Below are 19614 nucleotides of genomic sequence, written 5' to 3' on the forward strand. Positions count from 1 at the left end.
AAATCTTAACCACTGTGTTGCCACAACATAAAACTGAAAATTGAGGCGTGAAGAAATGTAAAGTTTCAACATATTTTTGGTTTGCGGAAACGTACAATGCCAACATATATTCCGGTGATTTGGTTGAATAATCTCAACTTCACTTCCTCACTTTATTCAGATTGGAACTGTTTGCAGATGAGTGCCGCAGGATGATGCTGAAAACTCAGAAAAAGCCGGTAGGTGGGTTTTGAGTGGGGATGACTTTGTCACAAATGAGGTCAAGCCTGAACTTCAGTGTTGAAGTGCAGTCACTGAAGTCAACCACCAGCCATGCATTGATTAAATAAATAAATAAATAAATAAAAAAACTGGGAAACTGTTTTGGATCGTTAAATTTCCCGATGATTCTTCTTTTACCATTGTTTTATATTTTCATTTTGAAAGCTGCACACATTGGCAGCATAAAATGTTGATGGATAAATCAATAAAAAAAAATACACTTTTTAAACATGCAGATTAATTGAGGCAAAGTGTTGTGCGATGTAGAGACTGCTGTAAATAGTATGTGCACAGTACATTGAAATTCACTCCATACTACACTTCAGCTAATGAAGACCTCCAGCTCTGCAGTGAAAGAACTCAGCTGCACTGGGAGAAGTGCGGGAAGGACCGCGGGCCCACTCAGTCGGCCCCCAAAGTGCTTCAAAAGAAGAGAAAAACTGAAATTTGAAAACTGGTCCTGAACTAAGAGACGCTTGGCGCGCCCCTCCCCTCACCTTGCCTATTGATTTATTGTCTCTTTTCCACTTAGCAAGCATCACCATTCTCCTGCATAAACATCAGAAAAACCCAGAGGGCTCATCTCTCGGACAGAATCAATAACGGCAGGAGTCGTATTCACATTATAAACATCAGCTCCTGCATACTCATGCTGCAGCCTGTACCAAGCAAAGCTGCTTATCGCTCCGTGTGCAGCAAGACTATGAGACAGACTGAGACAGGAGGAGAGACTGAGAGAGAGGAGAGGGATGATGGGAACAAACATACCTCCAGTTAACTTATCTGACAACATCTCAGCACTCACAATGGGCATTTTAGCTTTTCCCTGTTGGACGGGGATCAGCAGGTGATGCTAACTCTTTTTCTTATGATTTATAAGTGAATTAAAATGACTAATGGCCAAAAATGTGTCTCATGTTACTGATGCACCACAGAGTGACATAATCTGCTAAAAGAACTGAAGACTGAATAGTAGAAAAAGACCAAGAGTCTCTGCAGTTTGTCCATTTTTTCAGATGTTCCATTTCCAGTTTTGTCCTTTAACTTCCTGTTGCTGCTACCGCCTATAAACTCAAGTAAGTCCTGATTGGCTCACACAGCCTAATATACATTTCTTAGAACAGGCAACAGCAAATATATTATTGTAACTGATATATAGAAGGCTGTTTATGTGCTGTTGTTCATGTGGAACCCCACAGTTTATTTCTTTAGTATAGGCCAAATTCAACTTAATTCAGCTGACAAGTCAATTTGCAAATGCATCCTTATTTCTTTATATGCAGCCAACATTTATATTCCAAATTCACTGATTTAATATGTTTCTGCAAGCCACAGTATGCATAATTTACTACTTCATGGCTGCAGCACAAAGTTACCTGCAGTGGGACGTTAGTTTGCAAATAGCTCAGCTGTCTTACATTATGTTCCAGCAGTACATTTATGGTGAAAAAGATAAGAGCACTTATGCTCACTTACCAGTGCAGTGAGTGGGGTTATTATTAATGACTGTTATTATCATTATCTGAAGTTGCAACACACGGTCACTAAACCTGCTAATTTTTGCTTTGTTGGTGGTGGTTTCATGAATATGAATGAAAATACACTTTTTCACCCATCTATGTAATATTGAATAAATATTTTGCTGATTTAATTTGAATCATTTGCTTGGTACACAATGTTAAGCACCTGTCACGAACATCTGGACTGTGTACATTAGTGTAACTCACCAAATGAGTCAGACTCTGTGTTTTGGATGAAGAAGTATTGTAATACACATTTTAAAAGGCTGCACTCACACAACACCTGTTATATTATAAAGAAATAAAAACCTACAACCACAAACCTACCGTTTGTACTCCTGTGCTATCTATGTTTAACATTTGCTAATATACATTACATCTGGGTCAGGAAAATGTCCCTCATCTTCAAATATCAGTGTGGACAGGTATGTGAGTGCTGAATGGTGAGGCCCTATGAAAGAGCGCCTCTCAGATGTTTCTCTTGTCAGGAATATGGACACGTTGCAGCAGTTTGCAGAGCAGTCTGAGGATGTGGGAGATGTGGACAAGGACAAGAACGCATTAGTATAGTATGGGGGGTGTCCAGATAGAAGTAAGGAAGTAAAAGCGGATGAGATCAGAGCAGAAATGGGTTTGTCATTCACTGATCATCTGATAATACACGCCAAAATGGAGGCAATGCAAAATGAACCACAGCAGGAAGAAACTGGCACTGTAAATAGTGAAGCTACTACAATCCAGTAGGTGGCGGTAATACAATTTATATGGATGCCAGTCGCTGTAGAGCTCAACAGAAAAGAAGAAAAAGAAGAGTGCAAAGGTCAGAGGACAGAGGCCATTTTGAGACTAAGGTGTCTCTTTCGAGTGCATGGTTGTTGGAGTTACACCGGAGAAAATGTTGAAGATAAACATGTTAGGATGTCTTTGTTTGGATTATTGTGGTGTTTTTGGACTAAATATGTTCCTTGTTTGGATCGTTTGGACCGTTGCCAGTGTAACCGGCTCCTGTTCTTGGGAGTGGTATCAATCAGCAACTTCTCAGGTGAGTTGCCTCATTTCCATAACCGCTTGTTTGCTTGTTGTTGGCGTTGATTGTACTGGCTGTTGTGATTGCATCTTGAGTCATCATGATTCATATCAGTGGAATTACAAGACTGATAGCTTTCCATCGATATGTGGTATGAGTACAAACTTAAACGTCGCGTTGTGTCAATGGCGTTAGCCTTAACTCTCCGAAGACCCGCGGGTGAGCCAATACAGTCCTACTAAAGCAAAAACATGTTTTAGCCTGCTGTGCCTCAAAGGAGTACTGTTATCTCATTTAACCATAGCTGGTTTTCGTGCTGAATTTAAAGAAACACTACAAATAAACTCAATTAGCACCATGGTACATAATGCAGGTTCAAAGCTTTTAGCTTTAGTATGCTAGCCAAACAGAGATTTGACTAGCTAGTGTAAGCTAGGCTAAAACGAAGCTCTCAATTTTAACTGAAAATATTCATGAATGAAATATCACAAACAGGAAAATGTTCAGTGTTTCTTTGGGCTTTATTGCAGATGTCGGTAATGTTAAGCGACAGTCCTTTAACTTTTAATATTGCATTACTTGACTAGCAATTCATGGATGCTAACATTACTACTTGGCTAAAGTGTTAATAGCTTCATGAATGTTGCCATTATATCTTTCATAATTGTTCATATTAACAAACAGTGCAAACAGTAAGAATCAATTGTTTTATTTAAGCTCATATATCAGCAGGTTTGGGCTGGGAGGTAGACCTGCTGACCTTGTAGAAATAATTTTGAAATCACAGGCAACACAGACACGGTTCATGAATCAGTTTTAATACCTGGTCTGCACTGTCCTACAAAGACCTGTAAAATGCATACTGAAGCTTTGCTACCCACTTCCATTTATCTCATTTCCTACAGAAGGGTACTTTGTTCTAAAAATGTTAGTCAACAAGTCGTTGTATTTACATGCAGCAGAGACGGCCTGAAGTGGAGGATGTTCTGTGTCCTCGCTCCTGACTAATGACTGGATTAAGGGGGAAATGGGGCTGAATTGTAATCCCCCACGGTGAAAGCTGCACTTTCAGTAAGCTTGGCCAATAAATCTGTGGGAGGGTCTGCTTTTTCTTTGGCAGCTTTTGTGTTTCTGCAACAGTTCTGCTCCCGGTCCTTGATCACAGCAGTGTGCAGGGCTAAAGACCGCATGCTGATTGGGTACTGCACATTTTATCCCCTTAATTCTGACACTGTGACACCTGTATTGACTACTGGGCACTTTTCAAAAAAAGAGATTACAAAGTGCTTTTTAGAGAGCAAGAGAAAATGAACAAAAGACAAAGTAGAAAAAATAAACTAGGCAAGATTAAACAGGCTAAACAAGACGCTAACCTAACCTACTTTTACTCATCAACATGCAAGAGAAATCTTTTCCAGTAACCTGGTTCAAAACATAAATGTTAGCACACCAATGAAATATTATATTTGCACAAAAGTAGTTAGAGTAGATCCTGTGGACTGTCTTAAATTTCTTGTATCCCAGACTCACATACTATGGACTTATACTCGCTGATACTATGGACTCATTATCATTTGTATTGTTTTGCAAAAAAGCAGCACAGTACTCAATATTGCCTTTTCAATCCTCAGATATGTAAACCACACAAGTCCTCGTACCTGGAATACAAAAAAGGTGCACGACAAGCATTCACGACAAAAACATGTTTGATGTGTATTTCATTTGAGGGTGAAGTGATGACAAAAGGTGATTCGAAAGGATTCATATAGGAAATGCACAATTCATAACACACACCTTGGTAGATAGAAACATGCATATACATACAGTAGAAACATGTACATGTATTTCTGTCCTTGGTGAATAATAATAACATAAAATTGAAATACAATTTCAACACAAATACAAACCCAGTGTCAGTACCCGCCTATCTCTATGCCCTATAGCCCTGCAATTGTAGAAAATAAACAGAAAAACAAACAGATTAAATTAATCAGTGTGAAGATTATCAAACTATTGCCATAGCCCCCCCCTTTGATATACAAAGCATACCACAATCTCACATAAAGTCATGCACATACACACAGATGTAAGATAAAACAAGTAACGCCTGTTATTGCACAGTGAGCTAATAAAGCTGCTAGAACTTATTGAACTTATTGTATCCCCATCCTACATTATTTACTAATTTTGGCCCCAAAATAATTCCCTTCCTCTATGGATTCTCAAACTGAATGTGTTTAGGTGGCAGCTGGTTTCTGATTAGGTGCACAAGAGTCACCAGGATTACACTGAATCTTTGAATTAATGAACTTTTCATGCAAAATTGGCGCTAACTATTATTAGAGTCTCTGCCAATTACTATATTGACAATAGTTGTGCAAATAAAAGTACCTGTGCATAAATGGTCCATTCAATTTATTTATTTATTTTAAACAAGAGCCTGAAAAAAAAAAGACTAGGAAAAGGTTTTGGGTGATACATGCTAAAGGTCTTGTTTTAAAATCTCGATCATTAATAAAGTCATTATTCACACGACCACAATAGATCTTATGTCACAGGTCGAGCTTGACAGTTCATCCTTGATCTTGCCGGAGCTTTTTACTGCACTAAAACACGGGGTCTTTAGAACAGTTGAGTCGGTGGACCTTGAGTTGTCAGCTGAGAAGTTCTGAAAGCATGAAGAATAATGGAAAGGTTGAAAGAAACGATCGCGCATTAAACTAAGTAAGATACAGTTCTTTATGAGTATGTAACTTAAAATGGGTCAAAGCTGACTTTCTGTTTGCTTCCTGGGTGAAAGTCCTGTGTTTGTTTAAACCATCCACCCACCCCACCTACTCCACATATGGACATTCTTGCTCTTTACACTATGTCACCTGACTTCCTCCCCTGCTCACGCCATAATTACTACTGCCACTAGAGGTCACTACCTAACAGTAAACTTGAATTTGAGTTGTAATAACCTACTTGCAGCCAACCTGCGTGGCCCTTTTTTCTGGTGAGGATAGGCATTCCCGAGCCCATGTAGAAATATCTGCATCTGATTGTTATTCAAGACCAGAGGTTTGAAGCAAAATAATGGAAAATAACAAAATAAATGTTAAGCAATTAATTAAAATCATATCTCCTGTGATTGGATGGGCACAAAAAGGAGGCACAGACTCATAGTCTGCATTTATTTGTGACTCTCACATCTGCATTTGCACTAGTTATAGAAATGGTGTCCTGCAGAAAAGGAGAAACATTCTGGATCTGTGATTTAGGAGATGATAGCAGGTTTTGTGGTGCAACATTAATGTGTGAACTCAGCAGCAGCAACACACAGCACTCGCTGCAGCAGTTAACATCACCATGACGACGCCAATGACAGGGAAATAAGCCACATTAAACCACATTCACCCGGGGACAGGATCGCTGTAAATGATCCCCAGCTACACTTTATATTCAACGTCGGCAACAATTTATTGACTGATAGAGAGAATTTGTTTCAAAATAGAAAATGTGATGCCTGAAATTGACGAGGTAAAACAGTGAATATAGTGTATATAGCATTAAATATAGTGTATATAGCACATCTCATTCTGCTTTATTTATGTTTCACACAGCGTCCTAACTTTTGGAGTGAGGGTTGTACATATAATTAGTTTACGGAAGGTTCGTGTTTCCAATTTAACCCCAATAAGACATTGACCGCAGCTATTAGCCACGGTGTGCATTTGAAAATAGCCACAATCTCTGCCTCTCTATTTATCCTCTTCCTCCCTGTAGATTGCCTCCCAGATGTACTAAATTAGAGAGAGGTTGTGGAATCACGACGGCTGTATGTAGCACAGTTCTTCCTTACCTCAGCAATGGTCTGTGAGTGGGAAATTAAAGAGGTGGACTGGATTCTGATGAAGCCAGATATGCATGGCTGGAGTGATTGCACACAGGGTAGACATACCTGACCTGTTAGCCACAGACTGACCACCTTCATGGACCATTACGCATGATGGATATATACTGTACTGGCAGACTATAAGTGTGCCAAGCGAATAGGGTGATGTACTCCTCTCTGCAAACATGCATCCAAGCAGGAATAAAAAAAAGTTAGCAGTACAAAAGTAGCTCAGGGCTCGCTTTTGTTTCTCGATTCCTCAGTGCCAAATTAGTGATTCCTGTCTGTGGCCTCACCTGGATCCTTGTAAGGTGGACTAAAGCAGGAGAACAAATTCAAAGCATCTGGCTGGTCAGGAAGAGCAGCCCTCATCTCTGTGCCACGATCGCAATTGGCAAGTCTGTCTGGCTGCAGCAATAATCGCACTATTGGTTTAAATCCACTTCATGTCAGTCGCACCAGGCCCTGCCAGCTTACAGGAGGCAAAAACCTGCTGTGGTAGCAGATGTTGAGGAAATGATATGTGTTTTTTTTTTTTTTTTTTTTTGGAGTCTCTGTTATTTGAGCCCCACAGCATGGAAGGAAGTGCCAGAGCTCCTGACCCTTTCCACTGTGAGAGGAATGAGGGGTGATGGTCAGAGGAAGTTCAGTTCAGTTCAGTTTTGTGGCCTGGCATCATGGATGCTGGGTAATTGAGATTCTTGCCCATGACTCCTCAAATTCGTAGAACTCAATGCACGTATCCGTCTCTGGAGCTGTGGTCTTAAATGAACAGATAAAACTCAGTATTTTTCTTCTGATCTTTTGGGATCTGTCAATGTGAATGTGAACATTTTCATTTTAAAGCCCGCTGAGTTTAGATGTCTGTCTTGTTCTGGGTTGTACGCTGTGTAGTTTCCTGTATGCTGCCTTTATTGTCATGGCAATAAGCTTAGAAGAGACTCTCCCTCAATCTAATAACTTTAAGTAGAAAGAAAGAGATTGGGGTGGAGCACTAGGACCCAGAGAACGAGCAGAGACAATAAAAAGGGACTGGGAGCTGACCCGGGCCTTTGTTCCTGCACTGTAACCTACCTGAGAGACAGCAGCTGATGCCAGCTTTTGTCTGCTAAGACCAGGTTTGATTTGGGTTATTGTGTGTGGTGAGGGACAAAAACCTGGAGTGATTGCTGAGATACCTCAGCCGAGAAACATGATTCCTGTCACCTGCATGCAACAGTGTTCTAGTCTGGTAATTGTTCCAAACAGCCTAAAGTGCTAAAGAAGGCCAAGCTCTTTTTTTTTTTTTTTGGTCGTTTGGTCATCAGGTTGTGGCATGGCTTTTTATTTTTGCTGTGCCAGACAGCGGCAGAGAAGCTGTTTTGAAACCATGCCTATTTGCGTGCTTTGAGTCACCCCAGCCTGCTGTGTGCAGGAGGCTCTTGATAGGTTTGGTAGGTGTTTGACTGGGTGGTGTGTACCGTAGTGATCATATATTATACATATGTTTTGACCCTGCAGATAGACCAGTATGTTTTGAGAGAGAAACGCTGAACATATAGATAACATAACTCCTCAGAGCACCTTCAATCAAAGGAGGAAATATTTCCCATTTCAAGTAAATAAAACATTCATTATTAGTGTAGCAGCTTCTGGCTCCGGTGTAGATTTTTATACCTGCGTGTAGCTTTAATTCAAATGTGGAAATTTACACATTTTGTACTTGACTGTGTACCGTGCCATTGCTAATGCTTTAATAATTTTCTTGCTTCTTTCTGAGAATAATTGAAACCCTCTGTGCTCTACTGGATCCCACATTAAGTTCTGTTACTTCCCTGACACTGAAACATGATGCATTATTATAAGGGAATTATGCTTTGCTCACTGCACAAGCTGTATCAGACCCTTAAAAAACATTTAAATCAGCCTGTAAATTGCATATAATGCTTTCCTAATCATAGCAGTATAAATGTATTGAGGCACTGGTAATATCTTTGGTAAATATTTTACATGAATAATCATTGCACAATGTTAGAATACAAATAGAGGCAAACAAGAGAATAGATATTTTCGCAATACACACAAATATTGATCATGCACACAAAGCAGTGTGTGTTCACAGTGTTAAATCTCTGACCTCACCCAGCATAAATATGGAGGAGGTCTTTTCAAACCATACTATTTCTCTGCCATTCTGTTGCTAGGATGCTTACTTTTCCTGAGTAAGCATTGTAGAAAAAGAGTGGTTGAGCAGGGGAGGAACAGATCTACCTTTACACTTTTACGTTGTTTTTAACAAACACAATCTTTTACTTATGATGAAATAACAGCTACAGCGTTGTACAATATGGTCTTGGTGTAGGATATCTGTGCAGCGTTTTCATCCACTGGTTAATAAATGGAAAATCTGATTAATTCTGTAGTACATTTTGCAGCGATGTGTGTATAGCAGCTGTCTCTGCATGTGAGACGAACATGGTAGCAATAATCAGACTTGGACAAATATATTCAAATATATTCAATTTTTAGATGCCAGAGAAAGAAACATACTTTAGATTTGGTGCATTTCTCAAAAACCTTCTAGCCTTGTAATATCAGTGGTGCTTTTAAATTGGCTGAAGATAATCACATGCTCCCTGATTGTTACAGCACCGTGTCAGTGGCACTTTGGCATCCAGACATTTTTTGACTCTCGATTTGCTGCTGTGGTGTGCTGCACACCAGACTTGATGTCGTCTACTTAGTCTTTCATTTGCAGTGTTTGAATGTGTGCATGTTTGCTGTGTTTGCCAAAGCAAAAAAAAAAAAAAAAGTGTACACATTTTGTATCCCTGGAAACAAACAGAGCAAACAACAAACAATTCGCAGTGTTCACATTGTGTTTGGACAGAATGAAGATCAAATTGCACTTTCAGGAATAATGGCTTTATTTTTGTCTACCTGCCTAGTGCACTGATGACATCCTCCCTGAAGAACTACTCAGGGACAATATTGTTTTGTCTGGGCTCTTGGAAGCGTGTTATCTTGGCTTTGTGTGCATGGTTTGATATTTTAAATGTGGCACTGACAATCAAAGGAGTCGACAAAATTGCAGCACAAAGACTGACTGAAAAGATGGACGAGGGCTCTTAGTCTTGAGGAGAATCACTGAGTTGTATATCGAGAATATGTATGAATATACAAGCAGTTTGGCTGTAACTAAATAGACATGCAGTGTATGCATTGAGCTGAAGCTGTAATCCAGTAACCACCACACAGTTTCTGTAGTGTGATGTCCAGCAGTTTGTTCATTTCCTGTGTCACATGTCGTCTTAAATTAGGAAATCCCTAACTTTCTTCCAAGGGCACAATGGTCAGTTCAAAGCGGGGTTTGCCAAACTGGCCGTGTGGTAGAGGGTCATTAGGGCCTCACCCATGGGCATCCACGGTCCTGGCTGTTTGGCCATGGTTTAATTCCTGCTCTGATAATGTTAATTACTGTTAACATGATTACAAATATGTTGGTATGTGTTTGGTGGTGTTTTCTGTACCAGGTCTGTGTGCAGGTTGTTAATGTAACAATAGTAATAGTTTAATATAGAAGTCAGATCAAATGGCTTTTATATGTGTTATGTGTATGCACTGTATGTTATCTGCATTGCATCAAAAGCAGAGCTAAAAAAAATCTGTGTAATTGCTGCACAGCTGCAATGGCTGCATTCAATTTAATTATGTTTACCAGCATTTAGTTTCATCATAAATTTCCTAACATCAGTTCACAACAACAAGAGCTTTTGAGGTTTGTTCCCTGCTGGCTAGTGTGTCGGTCGAAAACCAAATGGAGCAGTAATGTGTGAAATATTGTGGTGTTTCAAACAGCTATGGATGCACAAAGGAGCTCGTTCTGTACTGTTGAGCTAGTAACACCTGTCCACTTTAGAAGGAAATAACCAGGTGCATTTAATCAGACACTTTCCACGACATAGATTGCATAGACTTTATAAGTGCCTGCTGTACCATGGAGATAAATAAATAATAGGAAATATATACATGTACAATTAGAAGATCCTGGACAGTATTTATTTAATGAGAGGGACTGTGTACAGTAGATGTCAAATGATGAAAACATACTGAACAAGTACGCATATATTCACAAATCCCGGTCCATGCTGATATATACTGAAGCTGTGAGAGAATGGAATATGAAAGATCAGAAGTGAATCACATGCAGGAGATAATTGTGCTGCTGTTGTGAATATGAGCGGTAAACTGCATTAAAGGCAATAATAGGAAGTGTCCTTGGGAAGGGCTCCAGCTCTCTGAGAGTGACCTGAAACCTGCAGGAAGAGTGTGAAGCCGGGTGACTGGGCAGTGGTTGAATAGTCTTTTTGCTTTAGAGGGTTCCTAACTGAGTGAAATGACCCAGAAGTATCCAAGTGGCGGCCTCCAAAAGAGCTGTTTGAATTCTCTAAATGCTAAGAAAAGGTGCTTCACTGCTTCCGTTCTTTTCCACTTTAGCATGGAACACACTGGACCATCCTTTATGAAAGGAAAGAGATAACGCTGTCCCACAATTCCTTGTGGCGGCAACAAAGCGAAACAGCATTCGGCTATTCATGACCAGTCACATGACACACCCACAGCCTCTATCAGCCACACAATCTTGAAAAGATGCAGTTGACTGAAATATTTGATCCTTTGGATCTTCCTCAGGTAATGCTTGCTAGAAATGTTGTAATCTAAATGTTGTAACCCTCATGCTCACCCTCAATGATGTGCTGGGCCATCTGCAGAGCTCTGTGGCTGATGTGCTGTGGAGTGAACTCCTCTCTGATGATCTGAGGACGGAGGTCTTAGACTAATCTTCCTCAGTTGCCTCAGACAGAAGAACTGCTGTTATGGCTTCTTTTGTACAGTCCAAGTTTACTCTGTCCCTGTGAAAGGAAGTTTCTAACCCAGCTGTTCAGGGAACGGTTCATATCCACACCTTGGTATAGTGAGAACAATATTTTGCAAAGGACACTGTTTACATTTGAAACAAATAAGCAAGCTGATAACAAAGTAAACAAAAAGCAGTGTATTTCCTCCAAGTCAAAGTCTGTGAGTGTGTAAGGGGGGCAGCTGCACTTAGGGTAAACTGAAGACACATACAAGGTCTGCAGTAATTTCATGGATGAAATTTTCAACATGATTCATCAATTACTGTGATGGCAGAAACAAGGTAATTTGATTGGTGGAAAATCATTGAATAGTCATTTAAGTGAGGGTCTTTTAACCAGTACACAAACATTTGTAGAAGGTCAAAGGAACTTCTTTTCTAGAAGATGATTTTCTATTAGACTTTAACCTTTAATTATATTACAGTTTAACCTTTAACACCCTGATTTATCATGGTAAGTATGTAAGCTAATTTTTCAGAGCCAAACATTTATCCATGTTGAAACCTAATACCATCCACCATCACCCTGCCACACAGAGGGGAAGCATTCAAGACAATTAATTCAACAACCATGACAACCAGTGCATATGGTAGCAAAGAGGCATCAGGCAATCATCTGGGTAAATAGCATATTTTATCTCACTGCAGGCACCGTATGGGCTCCTCCTTATTCAAATGTTTAAGGAACAGAAGAGAAAAACATGGATGGTCTGTCAGGTTTCTAAGCTGTGCAGTTATTTGACTTGGCACTATATTTTTCTTGCATCTAACGCAAGTCAGTAGGATCAAGACTCTGGATTTGAATCTGAACCAGTGGGCTGGAATATGAACTGAAATATGAATGATTAGAAAGAAAAGCTGCAAGGGACCTGAATAATTAAAAAAAAGTTGCTGTCACTGGCCATTTCCTCCGTCAGTGTGAAGAGTAAATGGCTATTTGTAGCTCGGGAAGATGCTCTGCTGCATTGAGCTTGATTTTAATCACCAAATACCATAAATATGTTTGTACACAGAGACTGAAGCTACTTTATGGATTGTGCACAGTATCTGTATTGGGGTGCACAGCACAGTTTGCCTTTTTTGTTGAATTTTTTGTGATGCAGAATTACAGAATTTTAATAGAAACACTGCAATCTGAAATTGTGATCAGGAGCGGTCCAACTCAATAACACACTGACTTTGTGTTGAGTAAAAGTGAAGCAAGAGACAAAAGGCAAGTAATCTATCCAAAATAAAGATGGAACAAAACAAGATTAAAAATATAGATCAGGTGTAATAAAATGCATGAAATGAAAACAAAGTACAAATAAATGCAACAAAGGAAATTAAAGTGCTGTGGAGAAACCAGTCAATCAAAGACAGCAGAGCAGCAGAGTTTTTAATTTAGATTCGAAGGAGACTAGACCTGGGGCTCATCTGAGATCATCAGGAAGTTTCTGTGCAGCCTGGTAGCAAAAAGCAGCACCAACGTTTGGTTCTGACTTTCTAGGTTGTATCAGCCGACTGCTTCCTAAAGATCTGAGGGCCCTACTGGGTTTATGTTCCTCAAGTAGATCAGAAATGTGTTTCCACACAAGCTTGCCGAGTGACTTATAAACTAGCTGCGGCACTTTAAAATCTATTCTATAAATAAATGAAGCCAGTTTAAAGATTTAAGAATAGGAGAAGTGTGCTTAGTTCTTCTGGTTCTCGAGCAGTAATGTTGTCAATGAGCTGAAGTTGAACTGTTTTTTTGTGAAGACCAGACAAGAGTCCGTTACAATAATCCACCTTGCTGGAAATGAATGCATGAAGGACTTTCTATAAATCCTGACCTGGACACAAGACCTCTCATTCTTGCTTTTTATTTGAGAAAGAAGATGAGACCAAACAAATCATTCCTGAAGAGTGCGGTGGTCCTCCTCCGGGCCAAAAACTAATACAGTATACAGAGAATTCATAAGGAAGGTTTTGCTTTGGCTCCATATCCAAACTGTATATTAAAGTGGGAACTGTTGTGTTTGTTTAAATCTGATCGAAAATGTGCGTGTGCGTGTGTGGGAGTGCACATGTGTGAAACTGCATTGGATGAACAAATAATTAATGCAGCCTTCTGTTTGTTAGATGCAACCTTGAGGCTGCAAAGACACACTGTGGATCAGGGGTGGGGAAGCTTTTTCCTATCAAGGGTCATTTCACTTTTTATAACATCCTTTGAGGGCCATCCTGAATTATTGAACTCACATCACACTAACCTCTAATGCAATGACTGGAACTGCTTTGGTGAGGTGTCTGTTTCAGATAGCGATGATGAAGATGGTGCTACCTGCAGCTGGTTTTCCTGGTTCGGTCATTCAGTCTTGAGCTGAGTCAAGTCTTTGCAAGAGTCTGTTTTGAACAGAACTGCTCACAGTAGTAGGTTGTCCAAAACAGGGATGAAAACTTCAGTGCATGTCTCCTCTGAATGGGAACATCCTCAGGACGTAGTTTACAGTTCATAGAACTCGAGCGGAGGGAGGTTGTTGTAACTTGCTTTGAGCTCATCATTGCTTTGCAGCTCACTGATTTTGTGTTGTAGGTTGTCAGGCACATCAGCTGATTCCACATTCCACACTCAGCAGCATAATCAGATGTCTTAGCAGGCTTTTGTTTCTTGCAGAGTAGGAGAATGCACAGTGTTATCCCCTTTCCAGCTTTCTTTTTTTTTTTCTTCGAATTAGTTCACATTTGAAGGCAAAATCACACAGCCACGTGCTGTCAGCTCTGCAGTTACAGAAGATACAGAAGGTTTTCCCTTCATCTCTATGAAGCACTCCAATAATCTAACAGTTATAGCTGCTAAATACTAGCATCTTAGTATTACAACAGAGAAGCACATAAATAGTCACTACACAGGCAATGCATACCAGTGAAATGAAAATAGTATTGTCTTGTGAGTGCCAACTCTATGGGGAATAGCCATAGAAGACTGTTTAAGCCATTGTACCAAGAGTTAATAGTCTGTCTACACTGATAATTGTTAGATTGTTTTGTTAAAGCATCTCAAATTGGCAGCATCATTAGGGAAATCACAGTTTCTGCTCTCAGTGGCCTTAGCCATTATTTCTTTTTACGAAACTGTTCAAGCCTTACCCTTAGGAAGAAAGTCTGAGAATGTCAGAACATACAAAAGCAAAACCAAGAGGAGCAAGGAGGAAATGGAAAGATTGGGCAAGCCAGATCATTCATCCCAGCTTAATGTGTCCGTTTTTGGAAACAAAAGCTCTCCTGAATAAGGAGGGAAGAAATAACGTGCCATCTCCTCTTTGCAGATTTATAGTGAATCAAAAAAGAACAAAGCAGAAGTGAATAGAACAAATTAATTGACATGAGGACATTTTTTTTGTGATTCATGAATCTGGGATACAAGCTGAGGATCACGTGAATATTTCAAAGCAGTAGAAAAGCATTGAAATATGCAACCTCCAAGCTTTGGAGAAACTGTCTTTTACCATACTTTGAAAAGTACAGCAAGGAAAAGCTGTCCTCTTTTGCTCAGCGGATAAAACTCGGCTGATTCACATGAATAACTTCACCTGAGGTGTCATTAGGCCTGCAATCACAGCTCTCACGCATTCATGTTTTAAATGATTCCTTGCTAAGTAGTTTTAACACCTTTGTGCTTTAAAAGGTTGCTGCATCAAAAATGTCACATTCATCTTTTCTTCCTCTTGGAAACACCAGGACCAGTTAATATACCACATCCATTGCTACATTTTGTTTGGCACTTTGTCTGTCAAGTTGTCTCTGGCGGTCATTCTGTTTGCGGTTAGTCTGGTACAACCAGTTTAAGCTAGTCCGCTGCGTTGCTTCAGCAGAGGGGGAAAAGACAGCCTGGCTGGTCACAGAGGGGGAAAACAGCAAACCATTTTGACAGCTAAAGCTGATGCTTGTTCGACAGCCTGGCTACCGCTTCTAGAAGATAACTGTTGAGGTTCCTCCTCCTGGGAAGCTTCTGTACACGGGATACAATGGCAACATTAATAGTATAAGAGCATGATGAAGCTCTCGTTGATGTGGGCACAGCATCTGTTGACACCTGTAGGATTCTGAAGGGCCTTGCAGAAAGCTGAAATCAAGCCAGAAAATCCAGATGTGAGCAGAGGGGTAAAGCTTAGATAGACTGAGCTTGCAGTAGTGGTACCTGTTGTAACAGATGCTGCCCAATAGATGTTTAAATAATGACTGAATGGGCTGAAGTTTACACCACCTCTTGTGTTTGCTTTTAATGTTATGGCACATCCACAGCCGTGTTCGCTTTCTTTTCTTTTTTTTTTTTTTTGTTACAGCAGCATCACACACAACACTTCTGTCAGTTTGATGGACAGCTGCTTCATGGGCCTGCCTGATGACATCTGAACTCTTGTGCGATTGTGAGATAAGGCGCGCTATGATCGATCGGGGTCATAATGTAGTCTGGCCAGAGTTTCTGGCACTGTGATTGTGAAATGTGACACGCTGACAATCGTTCAAGACAAAAAAAATGGTGTAGTCTGAGCTGAGCCTCAGACATGTGTAGTGAAATGAGAATGAGTCCACTGTTAGATGAATATTAGGAGTTGGCACATGGAGATAAACAGTTGGTGGCACTAATTGTCCAGTTGGGTTCCTTGAAACATTGCAGAAGAAGATGGTGCAACAAAATGATGTGATTAGAGCACCAGTCAGACCTCAAGCAAATGAATATGACGTGGAAAACCTAATGGAACGTCGCATAGATGTTTGTTTAATGTCATCTCATCACTCCACACAGATGTATTCACTAAGCCTGTTTCTATTGCACTTTCCTGCATCCCCCCCCCCCCCCCCCCCCCCCCCCCCGCTGTAGATTTGACATTTCTGACACTTTTGCAGTGCTTTTAACACTGGAACTTGTTGTTTGGAACAGTCAGGGTAAGCTACTTTAGAAATTAAGGAAATATTCTGCTTTGAGGACAAATACTTCATATCGTCTTCACACATCAGCCCACTCCTGAATCTACTAGCTTTGTCATGAAACTACATCTTAATAGCCCATTGATATTAAGTTCTGTCTGAAAAGAAAACTATTGTCAAGGACATTGAATACCTCAGAGGGCAAAGCACTGAAAAAGTACAGTATGCTTGGATGGCGATAATTTGCAGGAAGGAGATGATTATACCAAAAGTGCAGTGGTGGAGAGTGAATCAGCTGGAACGTAATGTTATGTGCCAATAACTTTGAAAATTAAGTTCTTCATAAAATAGATCAATCTCATCCCCCCATCATCCTCCGAATCAGTAGACCACCATGTTAATATTTAGGCAGCAGAAAAAGAAAAATTATGTCAATTTACACGTCAGTCGAGGAAAGTAGCTCACACTATATAAATAACAAGGCTTCCAAACTCGTTCATAGATAAACCCCTCATGGGAAAGGGGGCTACTGTAGCTTTTTCCTATTAACAAGAATCTTTTAAAATACGAATAACATGAGGTGAAAATTGTTTGCAGTATCTTCTTTCTTTCTTTCTTTCTTTCCTGCTTCTATATATGTATATTTCAATTTTAGTAGCTAACTTTATGTATTTCATTTTCTGTGGCAGGACATCTTTTAATATATCTGTCATATAATAATAATCAGTTTTACTGTAACTTCCCACTGCCATTCATTTCAAATTTTGACTGCAGTGGAAATGAGTTTTGTGACTTTTGTCATGGTTTCAAAGTAAAATGGATTTGGTAGAGCAGGTCTCTACAGGGGAAAGCATACTTTCAAATTTTGGCTACTCTTGAGGAAATGGTAACAATTTCTTGGTCTGAGTCAATTTCTCAAGGTGCCCTTCCAAATAATTTGGCTTTGGGTCAATGTCAACCTCAATTTAGTCTCTAGAGGGTTAGACATCCATTATAAAAACCTTACAGATGTTACTATCTGCTGTTGCTTTGCTGAAACAGTTGGCCATAGCTTGTAAAAAAAAAGCCTCAATATTGTGGATGTGCCAGAATACATAAGAAGCAAACTAATGGATGAGTGTTATTTAAAGTACACCCTCTGAATTAAAGTTTCTTTTGCCAATTGAAGATGACTTTAACTGTGAAGTTAAAAAACACACTTGACAGAAACAAAATGAAACTCGTCAAAACCGTCTTGTCTTTCCAGTTCTACAAAAATCATTAACCCAGCTTTCCTTCCCTGTGTTAGATGTGAAAAACTGGCCAACTAGCTAACAGCAGCTAGCTCATGCAAGACAGTAAGTAAGGAGTAGAAATAGTAAAAAGAAGGAAATAATCAAAGTATGTCTTCTTTTGATTCCAGGGCTAAAAAAAACAGCAAAAACAAATTGCAAAAATGTCCATACGAGATTTAAACTTCCAAAAAAACATCTAATAACTACATCACATTCACAATGCTGCTGCCACAGTCTCTGCTCATTTCTAAATGACTTGACGGCCAAAGGCACAAAACACTTAGAATATAAGTGAATATAAACATAAATTATTAACAAAGAATATAATCGCAGGAGGTCCCTTGAATAGTAAGGAAGCAGTCAGATTGTAGTGCCTTGGGTAAGAGCCCTCTTGGCCATAGGGCAGCAGGAGTCCATGTAGATACTTTCCCAAAGATCTTTATAGCACTGAGGTTAATAAATAAATACTCTGCAAGATAATAATACAAGATTAATATTTGCTGCTCTGCAATTTAAAAAGAACTGTGTTTTATGGAATTACAAAGAACCAGATGGAGAATTTTGAAGAAGTTGTGAGTGAGCAGCACCGAGCTTCTGAAAGCCCAGGAGGGTTGATTTCCACCTGAGATCATCTCTTGAGAGATTGGGACAATATTTCTGAAACAGCATTTCATTCTTTTGGAAATGAACTTCAGTGAGCACAATAACCAATGGTGGATGGCAGATGTCTGGTTGTTTTCCCATTTATTTGTGTGTGTGTGTGTGTGTGTGTGTGTGTGTGTGTGTGTGTGTGTGTGAATACTGTTATCTATGCTAATACATGCTCACATTACCCATTAAATCTGATGCAATACCATTACATCTTGTGCAATTTTTAATTTGCTGTATATTTTTTCAACTGTGCAGTAGCGCTGTATTTATTACCCATACTGGCAACAGTATTTTTTTTTTTTTTACATATACTTACGCTTTTTATGCAACAGGGTTTCTCAAGTACAATTTCAACATACGGCAGTGGTAGTTTTTCTCCTAAGAATATTGGCTATGGTATTTTTATGAGAAGTAGTACTTTTTTATGGAAATTAGTATTTTTGTAATCTGAACATAATGCTCATATACATAGTTTGTTTTTGCTTTTTTAATACTTGCTGGCTGTAATGACGTGTGTGTGTGTGTGTGTGTGTGTGTGTGTGTGTGTGTGTGTGTATATATATATATATGTATGCCTTTTACTTGCGGACATTATAGTCATTCCACTGAAGCCATCTGAGTATTGTAGTGTTTGTAATGTTGAAGAAATAGTGACGGTGCTGTTTTCCACTCAACATGAAATCCCCGAGTGTCTTACAGCCTACAGCTAGCTACATTCAGCCAACATCAAACCAATTAGGAAGGTTGCTTGGAGAAAGCATAGCTTTTGGGCCCATGTGTTAAAGTTTGTGAAACTACGGCGTTGTTAAAGTTTTTCTGAATTGATAAAGTGATTGGCTGCATGTTGATTTTCTATTTTATAAGTCCGTCACTTAACAATTACAATAACAAACTGATTGTTTATGATTACAGTGTCTGATTATCACATTGAATTATAGAAAATGATTAATTTCATTCAGATTGTTTCTGGGAAATAATCACATCAAGTGGTGAATTATCAATTACAGATACATGAGTACATTTTTACTGTGATGGCTCACTTCTGGTGGAGACTGAATAAATTAAAAATGATTTGACAAAGCCAATCAAACACATTTAAACAGTATGCTGACTGCATCATGCAGTGCACCCACTGGTCTTCATGCTGTGTTTTCTGTTCAGAGCAGGGGTGGGGAACCTCCAACCCATTTGATTCGGGCCTGTGAAGCAATTCA

The sequence above is a fragment of the Chaetodon auriga genome, chromosome 13, assembly GCF_051107435.1.
Source record: "Chaetodon auriga isolate fChaAug3 chromosome 13, fChaAug3.hap1, whole genome shotgun sequence".
Lineage (NCBI taxonomy): Eukaryota > Metazoa > Chordata > Actinopteri > Chaetodontiformes > Chaetodontidae > Chaetodon > Chaetodon auriga.